Source organism: Convolutriloba macropyga, chromosome 9 (assembly GCF_964194025.1).
Source record: "Convolutriloba macropyga chromosome 9, txConMacr16.3, whole genome shotgun sequence".
Classification (NCBI taxonomy): Eukaryota; Metazoa; Xenacoelomorpha; order Acoela; family Convolutidae; genus Convolutriloba; species Convolutriloba macropyga.
The window spans coordinates 9,794,071-9,808,056 of record NC_134476.1 but is presented as its reverse complement, the minus strand read 5'-3'; positions in this window follow the sequence as shown (position 1 = coordinate 9,808,056).

Genomic DNA, 13,986 nt, shown 5'->3' with positions numbered 1-13,986 from the left:
TGAATGAAATGATCACTCACATTTGACTTCAAAAATCATCAAAATGTGCTAACAGATCCATCCTAATGAAACATTGCCGGAAGATTCCGGATCACACTCAAAGTAGGCCACTTAGGTCCCATCCAACCACTGAAAAAACAAATTGAATCAAAATTAACTTGCCATTTGTATTGAAACAATAACAGAGGAAGAACAGCGTGAGAAAACTAAAATCGATATCTAAAAAATTATCTCATTAAAATTTTTCAAGAAGTTGAGACTACGAAACGACTGTTGGCAAAACAACTTGCGAAATGGTCATCATTAATTAATCAACCATCATCGGATAGAAAAAACAAGAGATGTGGTACATCAAGAGGAAACTGAGGAAAAGAAAAAGAAATCAAAAGAAAATTTTAAAATTTCTATAAAAAGTTAAAATGCTATCTCGCTATAATTATTTGGTAAACATTAAAATAGTCTTCTGTTTGGTCAGTGAACTACCAATTGCAGTCAGAAGAACGCTAATCCGCAAGCAATCAAAGCAAATAACGATAAAAAGCAAAATTGAATGCGTTATTCTTATTCTATTAAAAATTGCTTTAAAAAACTTATCAAGTGTCAATCGGTAGTAGCAATACATATGTAATAACTCTATGTTAAATACTGAAAAAAAAATGCGTGTTATCAATTCAATATTTTTTGAAACTGGAACTGCAAAAATTTGCTGAAGATTCAGTTTGAAAGGAAAAAGGACCGTTTTTTTAATTCTCTGTAATCTAGAAATCAAATTCACGAGACAGCTCTGAACACGTGTATAAAGGTCATATCATATGTGAATGGTAGCAAAGAAAAGCGAAAAAAGTCATATCAAGCGTGAATATTGGTCAGTTTCGCAGCTTATGTGTACTGTTCGCCAGTTCAAAATTAAAGTTATTTTGCCGACAAGCCGTTCTCTTTATGGACTGAAAACCAAAACTAGTTGAAGGGTTTCCGTTTATTAATTTTTGTCCGGAGAAGGATCATTTGCCCAATTTTCGCTGATCAAGACAAATGCTGCCCAAAAATTGGCTTTTTCCTATTTTTATCTCGTACAGAACTCCAAGTACGAATCTGCTCTGGGCACGTATAAATGCAAGTCTTTCTTCACAAATCAGTACTGAATCATTACAATATCAATTATATTACACATATCAGATTTGTGTTACGCTTGGTAAATTAATTCCCAAGTGAAGTAACCTTTTTTGAAATTTTTCGAACAGAAACTTTGCATTGCGAGAAAAGTTTTGTAAAGTGCCACTATTGTGGTATTTTCAACGTACGAACAGTGGGGGGATTACATTTAGACGTGCCCAGTACTGATTCCTGCTTGGAGAACGGTACGGGCTGACAATGGGTTCTACGTAAATCTATACACACAATAAAAGTCACCGGAAGCTCAACATCGTTTGTTTGCGAAATCATTGAGGGTCGCGACAAAAACTTTTAGTGAACTATTATATCAATAAATTAAAGTGACAATAAGAAATATAAAACTGGAAAAGGAAGTTCTTCCTCCAATGTATGGAATCTTCCCAATATTCGCAAAATTTTTGACGGATCTTGAATGACTTTATATTTATGAGAAGTTGCTGCGAGCTTCAAAAACAAGCAAACAAAATTTTCCGGTTTTTTAAAAAATTTTGTGTCGTTTTTTTGTGCCGTTTGGACCTATTTTTGACGTTTTCCTGGCTATTTTTAAAGCTTTTTTGGTTATTTTGGATGTTTTTTACCCAATTATGAAATTTTCCTGGACATTTTTGACACTTTTTTGGCTGTTTTGAAGTTTTTTTGGCTAGTTTTGACGTTTTCTTGGCTATTTTTGACAATTTGGCTATTGTGAAGTCTTTTTTGATATTTTTGGCTCTTTGGGCTATTTTTGACGTTTTTGGGACCTGTTTTTTAAGATTTCCTGGCTATTTTGGACAGTTTTTTGGCTGTTTTTGACGCTTTTTGACCTATTTTTGAGGATCTCCTGGATATTTTTGACGCTTTTTTGGCTATTTTCGACGTTTTTGCGGCTACTTTTGACGTTTTCTCGGCTATTCTTGACGTTTTTCGGATGTAATTTTGACAATTTCCTGGCTATTTTGGAACTTTTTTTGGATATTTGTGACGTTTTTGTAACCCATTTTTGACGACTTTTTGGCTATTTTTGACGCTTTTTCCGGCAATATTTGACGTTTTTCGGCTATTGTAGATTTTTTTTTGGCCAAAAAGCGGATTTGATGCGAGTCCGGCAAGAAAAAAAAATCAAAATTGCCGCAAGTATAACAATAGTAAAATCATATTTGGCGCAAGTCTGACAATTGTAAAATCAGACTTGGCCCAAGTCTGACTTTTTTTAAAATGAGTATAAACGCACGTCTGGCACGTAAAAAATTTGACAATAATCAGTGTATGAATCAGTACTGATAAAGCATTGCATTTAGACGCGCCCAGTACTGATTCGTACTTGGAGTTCAGTACGGTATAGCCAAAAAAGCTAAAAGAGTTCCAGTTTTTATGAAGCTCACAAAATATCAGTTTTTTCTGCAAACACTTTAGCGAAATGTCCAGAGAAAAAGTGCCAGTAAACAGGTCCACATACGATTCAAAACAGTCAATCGGAACTCATTTAAAGTTCGTTTTCCTTAAAGATGCTTTTCCCGAGAGCCTATAAGGGCATTGGCAAGTCCAATGTAAAAAAGGAGACGTAAACCTCAGAAAAAAATATTTATTATTCCATCTGCTCTGTTTCACAAAACTTTGCACCGTTTATCCTCCCGGGTTGGGGTCCCACTAATATCTACCAAGAGTTCGCTGTAATTACACTATACAACTAATCCCACTAGTGTTTCATTGAAATTCCACTCTAGCACATAGATGTGGTCGTATTTATAACAAAAATTTCAAATGACCGCAAAATTTTCGAAGGACCCCTCACGTTCTGTTTTAATTATCTAAAGTGTTTTAAAGAGTTATGGTTTTTTTCAGAATATAGCACGTTTCATCACAGGTAGTATTGAAGTTTTATTTTCAAGGAAATTTTAGGCCTTGGCATGGTCACTGTACCCAACCTAGAGCCATGAACATAGTTTAAATAACACTCATAATCATTTCAAAAAAACAATTATGGTGCAATTGGTGCTTTATTTGTACATGGAGTATGGAAAACTCATGTTAAAAGTACTCATGAATCTTCATATGCACCACTAGTGTCCCACTAATGTCCCACTAATGTCCCACTAATGTCCCATTAATGTTCCAATAATGTTCCACTAATGTTCCAATAATGTCCCATTAATGTTCAAATAATGTTCCACTAATGTTCCACTAATATCCCACTAATGTCCCATTAATGTTCAAATAATGTTCCACTAATGTTCCATTAATGTTCCACTAATGTCCCACTAATGTCCCACTAATGTCCCATTAATGTTCCAATATTGCCCCATTAATGTCCCACTAATGTCCCACTAATGTCCCACTAATGTCCCATTTATGTTCCATTAATGTTCCACTAATGTCCCACTAATGTCCCACTAATGTCCCACTAATGTTCCATTAATGTTCAAATAATGTTCCACTAATGTTCCATTAATGTTCCACTAATGTCCCACTAATGTCCCATTAATGTTCCAATAATGTCCCATTAATGTTCCAATAATGTCCCACTAATGTTCCATTAATGTTCCACTAATATCCCACTAATGTTCCAATAAAGTCCCATTAATGTCCCACTAAAGTCCCACTAATGTCCCATTAATGTTCAAATAATGTTCCACTAATGTTCCATTAATGTTCAAATAATGTTCCACTAATGTTCCATTAATGTTCCACTAATGTCCCACTAATGTCCCACTAATGTCCCATTAATGTTCCAATAATGTCCCATTAATGTCCCACTAATGTCCCACTAATGTCCCACTAATGTCCCATTAATGTTCCATTAGTGTTCCACTAATGTCCCACTAATGTCCCACTAATGTCCCACTAATGTCCCATTAATGTTCAAATAATGTTCCACTAATATTCCATTAATGTTCCACTAATGTCCCACTAATGTCCCATTAATGTTCCAATAATGTCCCATTAATGTCCCACTAATGTCCCACTAATGTTCCATTAATGTTCCACTAATATCCCATTAATGTTCCAATAATGTCCCATTAATGTCCCATTAATGTCCCACTAATGTCCCACTAATGTCCCACTAATGTCCCATTAATGTTCCAATAATGTCCCATTAATGTTCCAATAATGTCCCATTAATGTCCCACTAATGTCCCATTAATGTTCAAATAATGTTCCACTAATGTTCCATTAATGTTCCACTAATGTCCCACTAATGTCCCATTAATGTTCCAATAATGTCCCATTAATGTTCCAATAATGTCCCACTAATGTTCCATTAATGTTCCACTAATATCCCACTAATGTTCCAATAATGTCCCATTAATGTCCCACTAATGTCCCACTAATGTCCCATTAATGTTCAAATAATGTTCCACTAATGTTCCATTAATGTTCCACTAATGTCCCACTAATGTCCCACTAATGTCCCACTAATGTCCCATTAATGTTCCAATAATGTCCCATTAATGTTCCAATAATGTCCCACTAATGTTCCATTAATGTTCCACTAGTATCCCAGTAATGTTCCAATAATGTCCCAATAATGTCCCACTAATGTCCCACTAATGTCCCATTAATGTTCAAATAATGTTCCACTAATGTTCCATTAATGTTCAAATAATGTTCCACTAATGTTCCATTAATGTTCCACTAATGTCCCACTAATGTCCCACTAATGTCCCATTAATGTTCCAATAATGTCCCATTAATGTCCCACTAATGTCCCACAAATGTCCCACTAATGTCCCATTAATGTTCCATTAATGTTCCACTAATGTCCCACTAATGTCCCACTAATGTCCCACTAATGTCCCATTAATGTTCAAATAATGTTCCACTAATGTTCCATTAATGTTCCACTAATGTCCCACTAATGTCCCATTAATGTTCCAATAATGTCCCATTAATGTTCCAATAATGTCCCACTAATGTCCCACTAATGTCCCACTAATGTCCCACTAATGTCCCATTAATGTTCAAATAATGTTCCACTAATGTTCCATTAATGTTCCACTAATGTCCCACTAATGTCCCATTAATGTTCCAATAATGTCCCATTAATGTTCCAATAATGTCCCACTAATGTCCCACTAATGTCCCACTAATGTCCCATTAATGTTCCAATAATGTCCCATTAATGTTCCAATAATGTCCCATTAATGTTCCAATAATGTCCCACTAATGTCCCACTAATGTCCCATTAATGTTCCAATAATGTTCCATTAATGTCCCATTAATGTCCCACTAATGTCCCACTAATGTCCCACTAATGTCCCATTAATGTTCCAATAATGTACCATTAATGTTCCAATAATGTTCCACTAATGTTCCATTAATGTTCCACTAATATCCCACTAATGTCTCGAATAATTCCACTAGTGATCCACTAATGTCCCTCTAATGTTCCACTAATGTTCCACTAATGTTTCACTAATGTCCCCTTAAGGTCCCAGAATAATTCCACTAGTGATCCACTAGTGTCCACTAAAAAATGATAATGAAACACTAGTGATCCACCAAATTTGTTAGTGCAACAGAATATAGTGGAACACTAGTGCAGATCAGTTGGACCCCAACCCGGTCACAGAATGTTCCTTAATGCAGTAAAATAAAAGTTTTCAACGATAATCGTATCTGTAAGCTGACAAGGGTGTAAGCACCAAATTATTGTATATTTCCCAAAAGAAACCAATTGTTCCAAAAAAAGAGATTTTATTGCAGATTAGAGTTTTAAAAAACTTTATCTGGTGCTCTGATTTCTAAATGTTCTGAATGCTGTTTCTAAATGCTAAATACTGAGAATATTACACTCGCACTGTATGACGTGAAAATTCTTGATATATTTTATTGAAGAATATAGGATTCAAAGTTAATTAAAAACGTTGGAGATCAGAGACAATTAAGTTTGAGACCCACGGATTTCTTTAATGTCTTTTTACTTGGTAAAATAGGCCAGCCACAAGACTGCCGGAGTGATTGGAACAAGAAAAAGGATGTCGTGTACCCAAAAAAATACGCTGAATAAAAGATTAACTTGCAAATTGACAAGAGGACATGCTGTACAATGATCAACAATCATCAAAAATGTTAAAAAGCCATCAAAAATCTTGTTAATGCAAAATTTTCCCAACCGGAAATGAAAGAAAATAGTAACAAAAAGGACCAACTGGTTGACCAATTGTTATACAGAACTCCTTTTGTTGAGGAAAAAGTGAAACGTATAACCGAATAAATAACTAGAACAATGAATTTTGCATTCTCAAAAGAGAAAGCAAAATTCTGTAACGGCTGCTCTCCTTGTGTTTCACAAAGAAAGTTTTACACCGCCCAGTTCGTTCTGAGTGGTCACAAAATCTGTCCGGATACTTCGTTTATGCAGTTTGCTGTTGTAACTGTATATCCGTTCTGCTGTACTTACCGTTGCATTAACTATTCTATTCGTAATTATTGGCTAATCTTAGTTTCTTCAACTATCAGTTTGAACTGGATTGCTACAGATCACACAATATGGGATCTCTTTATGTATACCAATTCAATCCGATAGAAAAAACAAATCGAAGACAAATATATATGTCTAAGACCTGTTTGTGTTAAAATATTTAAATTTAAACTTAAGTTGGCTTCTGCTGTTTGTACTCACAAGTTGAGAATACCAGAAGTTGGGGCTGTAACAGTTGAATTTCAGCTCCAATAATTCGTATATACTAGACACAGTAACAGAATTTACTGCTCAATAATAATATTTTGAATACAAGACACAGTAACAATTTACTGCTCAGGAATATTTCTAGTTCAAGACACAGTAACACGTTATTTACTGCTCAAGACAATTTGTTTTTGCAATATTTTCTGCTGAGTTATACTTTAAGCCGTTTTCTGCGGCCACTACGTGGTGTTCTGTGTGTTGCCTTTTGTTATTTCCCCCTTTTCTCTTTTCTCTCACGTTACAAACTGTAACTAGAACCAGAACTATAACTATAACTATTAAATGACTAGGACAAAAGAAAGTGCTTTGTTTCTTTTTTCGCGCCTACGGCTTAGCGAGCTCAGCTCCAACATCGCCGGCCCTGTTTTCCCTCGTGAAAACATCTTCGTCCATTGATAGTACTGGAGCGAGTTTCACCACAGGTCTGTTGTAGACTCCGTCTTTTGTTTGAATCGTTGCTGATCGAATTGTTCGGTCAGAACCCTCCATAGTTTCTGTTACTCGACCAAGTTTGTAATATCCTCGTTTGTCACTGTCTTCGACCAACCAAACGAGATCACCTTTGTTCAGAATTCTGTTTGACTCACAATTCCATTTTTGTCAATTGTTCAATGTTGGCAGATACTCTTTTCTTAATCTGTACCAGATGAGATCGGAGTACGCTTGAGTTTGTCGGAAGAGCTTTCTATGATTAACAAACTCTTCTGTGCATGGTATGTATGGTAAACAAACAATTTTGTTGCCGAGCAAGAAGTGGTTTGGAGTAATAGATTTGAAATCATTTACATCCGAACTGACTGGTGTCAAGGGTCTTGCATTCAACGTCTGCTCAACAAGACACATTGTTGTTGAAAGAACATCTTCCGTAATTGATCAGTTCCCCAACACTGCGTACATTGCTTTCTTGCAACTTCTGACTAGTCTTTCCCACACTCCTCCAAAGTGAGGTGCGGCAGGCGGGTTGAACTTCCATCTGATTCCTTGTTGAACCAAATGTTCTTCAATTGTTTCTTTGTTCCATGCTGCGACATACTCTTTGAACTCCCGGTTTGCTCCAACGAAGTTGGTCCCGTTGTCACTGATCAGTTTTATGGGTTTGCCTCTTCGAGCTATGAACCGCATAATTGCATTTAGACAACTGTCAGTGTCCAAATTTGGAACTATCTCTATATGTACGGCTCGTACGGTTAGACATGTTAACAAACAACACCATCGTTTTTTATTTCTGCGAACATTTGCAAAAGCGGTTGAAGCATCAAGCCTTTCTGTTGGTAACTCGGCCATCACTGGAGTCATTGTTTGTGCAAAACTATCTGTACAAATTATTATTCTCTAAATTTGTACCATTCTCTAAATTTGTACCCCAGTTTGTATCCCTTATAACTATTGATAGTTATAGCAATTGGTGTAAAACTTGATGTGTAATAAACTTTAGATAGAACTCAATTTTTTACTTTTCTAAACTACCTATCCTACTCTTAGCTGATAGAAATATACATGTACATATGCAAAGATTTTCCATAGTTAGATATATGCACTTTTGTAAAAAAAGAAAATACCAAAAAGTAACTCATAACTTGTTGTATGAACAATAGGAATGGATATAACAAAGCGTAACAAGCGTAATATGCACAACAAAGTGTATAACAACACACTATAAGTTATATGTATTAGGTAACAGACATGCAACATAAATTCAACACATAACGTGTACATAGTTCTCCAGTAGATTGGGTCATGACATGACAATTATACCAATTTCATCAGTAACATTACTATATAACACTAGCTCAATACTTAATATTCAAAATAACAACATGTATGAAATCTATTTTATAACCTAATTTGATAAAACTGAAAAACAAAAGATTGACAATTTCTAACAAACCGAAACATAGGTATATTCCAAATTCAAAAATTTCAAATAACAAAATAGTGACAAATCCATAAATCAGTTTATTACTTTATAGACTGACTATTATACAACATGAGAATAACAATCAAAACATCATTAGTACACATGTAAATAATAACATGAAACTATCGCATGCATAAACTAATAGTTACATTTACATGTATAATTCTATAGTAACAACTAACAACTATACATCTATTAACAACTAATAGGGTATGATTCCCAAAGGAATTATTTGGAAGATTGAATATCAATGTGTCGTATCAGGCGAACATTCAAAAAATAAAGCGCGTAGACGGATACTTTACTACATTTTATCCAATGATGACATACCCGTTAATGGGAATAAGACAATTGGACATTTTTGCACATACCCATTACAAACTATAAGCGAGATCTGTAACCTTTAATAAATGTACAGACATGAAAAACGCTAACAATAACAGTGAACATAATCATAACAACTAACAAATCCAAAAACCTGTAGAAGTATGACAAAACATTTCATAAGAATTAATTGCATCAGAATAATTCCTGATTTTTGGAGACCTCAAAGTACTAATACATGTTCATCTTCAGTAACAAAATTTAACATGACCAAAACGGTCACATGTCACTTACATTACTCGTTGTTGTCAACAAGCTTTTCATTGACAAACTACCTAACTACCCTCGATTTTTTCACCGAATTCCATATGACAATTCGAACAAATGATTTTTTTTCTCTCTCCAACCGGAAGGGATACTACGTATAACAGAACAATTACAATACCTAACATGATAATCTAATATAGAGAAAAATTTTAAACACTAAACAACTAACATAAACAAATCAGGTAAGTCAGGTAAGTCACCAGACATCAGGAGCGCCTACGACATCAACACTGGGCCTACCCGAAAGGATCTTCATCCCCTGGATGTGGTACCAAAATAGATACTTTTGTGTTTGTTGATGTTCTCTCCTTGCTCTTTGGGCAACCTGTGTCTGGGAACCGACCTACTGACGAACGAACTAAAAAGCAACACATTCAAAAAGAAAAGAAAATCCTTCAGAGAGAATAATAAGAAATTATCGTATTAATCAGAGACTTATCGTATTAATCAGAGGACTTTCAAAAAACTCAAAACCCCGGAAAGATGGAGTCAATGTTGACTTCCAACAAAAGACTTGAAAACATTATTCATTTAAATAAAATAAAGACTGAAATACTCAACCCTGATTGGTTGAAAAAGGGAAAATACCTTTCCCTAAATGTTTATCTGTTTTCCCTTTTATCCCTTTTCACTTTTCCCGTTAGTCGGTACTAGTCACAGACCTGATATAATAATAAAGTATATTTCTCTCTCTCTCTCTACTCCGCTCTTGTTTAATATTGAGATATACGTTAGACTTTAGCATTGGAGCCAGTGCACTGTCTACTGAAGCTCAGATAGAAGAGTAACAGACTAGAGATCTGGAACTTTAGTTAGTCAGGTAAGCCTTAAGAGTATCCTATATTCTTGAGACAACCATAAGACAGTTCCAGAAGTAACCTATAAAACGGTAAGCTCAGAACACGTCTTACTGGCAAGTCTCTCAGGCATGTAATTGAGGATTGAATTAATGATGTTACCCGAATCAGTTAGTCAGTTTTTAGCCTTTAGTTTTAAAGTTTATGATATACATTTTCAAACATTTTTCAATTTTTTCAGTTTTTGTTGTTCATTTCGTCAAATTGTAACTTATTTTCTTCAATGAGAGGTCACATCCTATTTCTTGCATTCAAAAAAACAACATATCTACAGATATTTTTTTTCACCGATACTGTGTTTGTTGGACAATATGCATTTTTATAAACGTTTTTTGAGTGGACACTTTTTGCGCTTCTTTTTCAGAACAATCGCGTAGTAACAGATCCCAATGGTTTTGCAAACGTGGCCCAAATAAACTCATTTAATCTCTCAGAATATTTCCCGCAGAAGTTAGTAGAAATAAGAATCGAATTGAAAATACATAATATTCAGATAATATCTAATGATTTTAATGGTAGCAATATTTTGTGTTTTTGCAAATCGTTTCTAATTTTTTTAGGTTTTTCTTTAGTTCGTTTCTAAAGGCTTTACCTACTCAAAAACAAGGCTTTTTTGGTTTATAGTAATTTTTTCGTAATTTTTCGAGTAAAATTTTGTTAAAAGCTAATGATTTTTAAGGCTTTTGAACTTTCTTGGTTTGAAAAATGTTGATTATTTTTTGATTTTCACATCATTGATCCTTCTCTTTGTTGACTTGTTGCCCAGTCATATTGAAAGAACTTTCCGTCCGCTTTATAATTAGGAGAAATTAAATATGAGTAGTTGAGGTTTTATTTGACTGCATTTTGACGTTGTTACTATGTGTGAATTAAAAATGCATAATGTTCAGATATTAGCTAATGATTTAAATGGTAGCAATAGTTTGTGTTTTCGCAAATCGTTTCTATTTTTTTAGGTTTTTGCTTTTTTTTCGTTTCTAAGGCATAAACTACCCAAAGACAAGGCATTTTTGTTTTGTGGTAACTTTTTAGTAATTTATCATGGATTATTTAGTTAAAAGCTAAAGGTTTTTAAGACTTTTGAAATTTCTTGGTTTAAAAAATGTTGATAAATTTTTGAGTTTTGCTTCATTGATCGTAACATAGTCTCATTAAGAAAACTTTCCATCCGCTGTATAGTTAGGACCAATTAAATTTGAGTAGTTTAGCTTTTATCTGACTGCATTTTGCATATTCACGTTGTTACTGTGTGCTTTTAAATTTAGATATTCAGTTTTTGCCGTGAAGTTTTTGTTTTTGCTATTTTTTTGTTGTTTGTTTGTCTCCTACCCAGGTCGAGGTGGCCAGACCGAAGTGCCCCTGATCATACGAGTTTCGAGCGCACACATGTTCCCGGTGCGCTCGAATTACATGGTCTGGAAAAGGCTTCGAGCGCACTTTTGTCTGGACAATGGTCCGGAACTTGTCTGATCAAAGGCCACTTTGTTCTGGGACGGTCTGATCAGAGGTCATTTTGGTCTCGGACGGTCTGATCAGAGGCAGTTTCAGGCGCACACAAGTCTGATCAAAGGCCGATTCGAGCGCACACTAGTCTGACCAGAGACCAATTCGAGCGACATTTTTTTCAAGTTGTTTTTGTTTTCTTACTGACTTTTGTTGTCTCGGGTAGGAGACAACAATAAAACAGCATTCTGATCAGAATTTCATCTGAAAATCTCATGGGTTTGATCAGAACCAAGGGTTCCAGCTGATAACAACTGCCGGTCCCCTCAAGAAATGATTTTGAATCAAAGTAGATCAAGACCTTTTTAAGCAGAGCTGTCTAAGTTCATTTTTTCAGTTAAAAGCATAAAAAAATGGCATACTCGGTAATTTTTTTGATCATTTTTTTCGATTGACTTTCATTAACAATACTTTCAGGATTGGTTATTTTTGTTAGTTGAATATAAGATTGATAAAATGATAGATGAAATGAGTATATTATAACGATTTTAAGAGATTTGTTCATGTTTAAAAACATTCTCTGATCAGACTATTTCGAACTCACTTTAGTCTGGACAATGGTTTGGAACTCGTCTGGACAATGGTCTGGAACTCGTCTGGACAATGGTCTGGAACTTGTCTGATCAGGGGTCACTTCGGTCTGGAACTCGCCTGATCAGAGGCGGCTTCGAGCGCACTTCGAGTGCACAATGATCTTCGAGCGCATTCTCGTCTGATCAGAGGTCACTTCGGTCTGGGACGGTCTGATCAGAGGTCCCACTTGTCTGGGAGGGTCTGATCAGAGGCAATTTCGAGCGCGACCTCAACCTGGGTAGTCTCTTTAATGTCAGATCTCATTGGCGCTGTAATAAAACATGGCATTATGTAATTCAATTAGTAGATAGGTTGTTGTTGGCGCCACTAGTGAACAGAAGCATGAGCCATCAGACCAACAGAAATGAAATCAAAACTCAGAAACTTGAAATTTTGCCAAAACTCAAAAAAGGTCAAAACTGAAAATTTTTACAAGTTGGGACCGAAAATTTGTCCACCCCCCGATTTTGGGAAGGGAAAACCTGAGCAACCCAAGGTTTTAGCACACGGTTAGGGTAACCCCTAAGCTATCCATGGACCCAACGAACATCCTTGCATCATACCTACAAGTGATGCTATTAGCACTTATATGGTGCAAAAAGTGCATTTTTGGATATTTTGTTATTTATTGTTAATTTTGCTAAATTGTTAATTCTATGATCCCTTAAGTGTTTATTAAAGGTCATTTGTCATACATTTGAGGCATTTAGAGTTACGTATGTACCATCAGTGCTTATGTCAACAAAAGCAAATAGTGCGGTAATTTGACATTTACTATGTAAACATTGACTTAAATCACTTTATTCGATTAACCAATCAGAGATCAGTGACAATGATGTTATAAATGATATTTAGCGGATTATTTACTTTAACCCAATTGTCTGAATAGTGTAACCATATTGTATTTAGAACCATTAGAAACTGTTACAAAGAGCAGTTGGCTCTCAGACAGACTAAAATTTGATTCTTTAACAACTTTAGTCTTTTTGTTAAGTTTGCTAGATCTTAAGATCTTGCGAGTTATAAGTTAGTTGAGCCTACTTAACGAGAAGTTTGCAACATTACTAGCTACTGGCTGAAGCCTCACAAACTTCAGCACGAGATTGAACATAGACTATCACTAAGGATTTTCTTAACTTCAATCAACAAAAATAAAGTTACAGTCCTTTATTACAACTGAGCGACTAATAGTTACTACGCGAGTGTTAGTCGATAGCAACCGAGTGAAGAACCAGGCCGGCGTAAAACTCGAGAACCAGGCCGCGAAGTTGGGTTCCGCTGAGATTCTTGAGCAGCCGCAACATTTGGTCCGCCGACCCGGACAACATCAACAGCAGTGACACGAACAGAGAGGAATCTTCGATTCAACCTGGTGGACCAAAACAAAATCAGCAACGATGGCCAGCAAAAGTCCCAACAGACACTGGAAGACAGCTGATTGGAAGGCGAGTGGTCAACTCAAGACGTTAGAGAAAGAGCAAGCTGACCTACTCAAGTCCTTCTCCAGACACCTCAACGAGCTAGAAGGCTACCTAACACAAAACAAAACAATGACAGCCGAAAGTGCTTATCGATGTTTCTTCAGGACGTACGACGACTTGGAAGACAACCGACAACAGCAGAGGTTACTATTAAAACCAAAG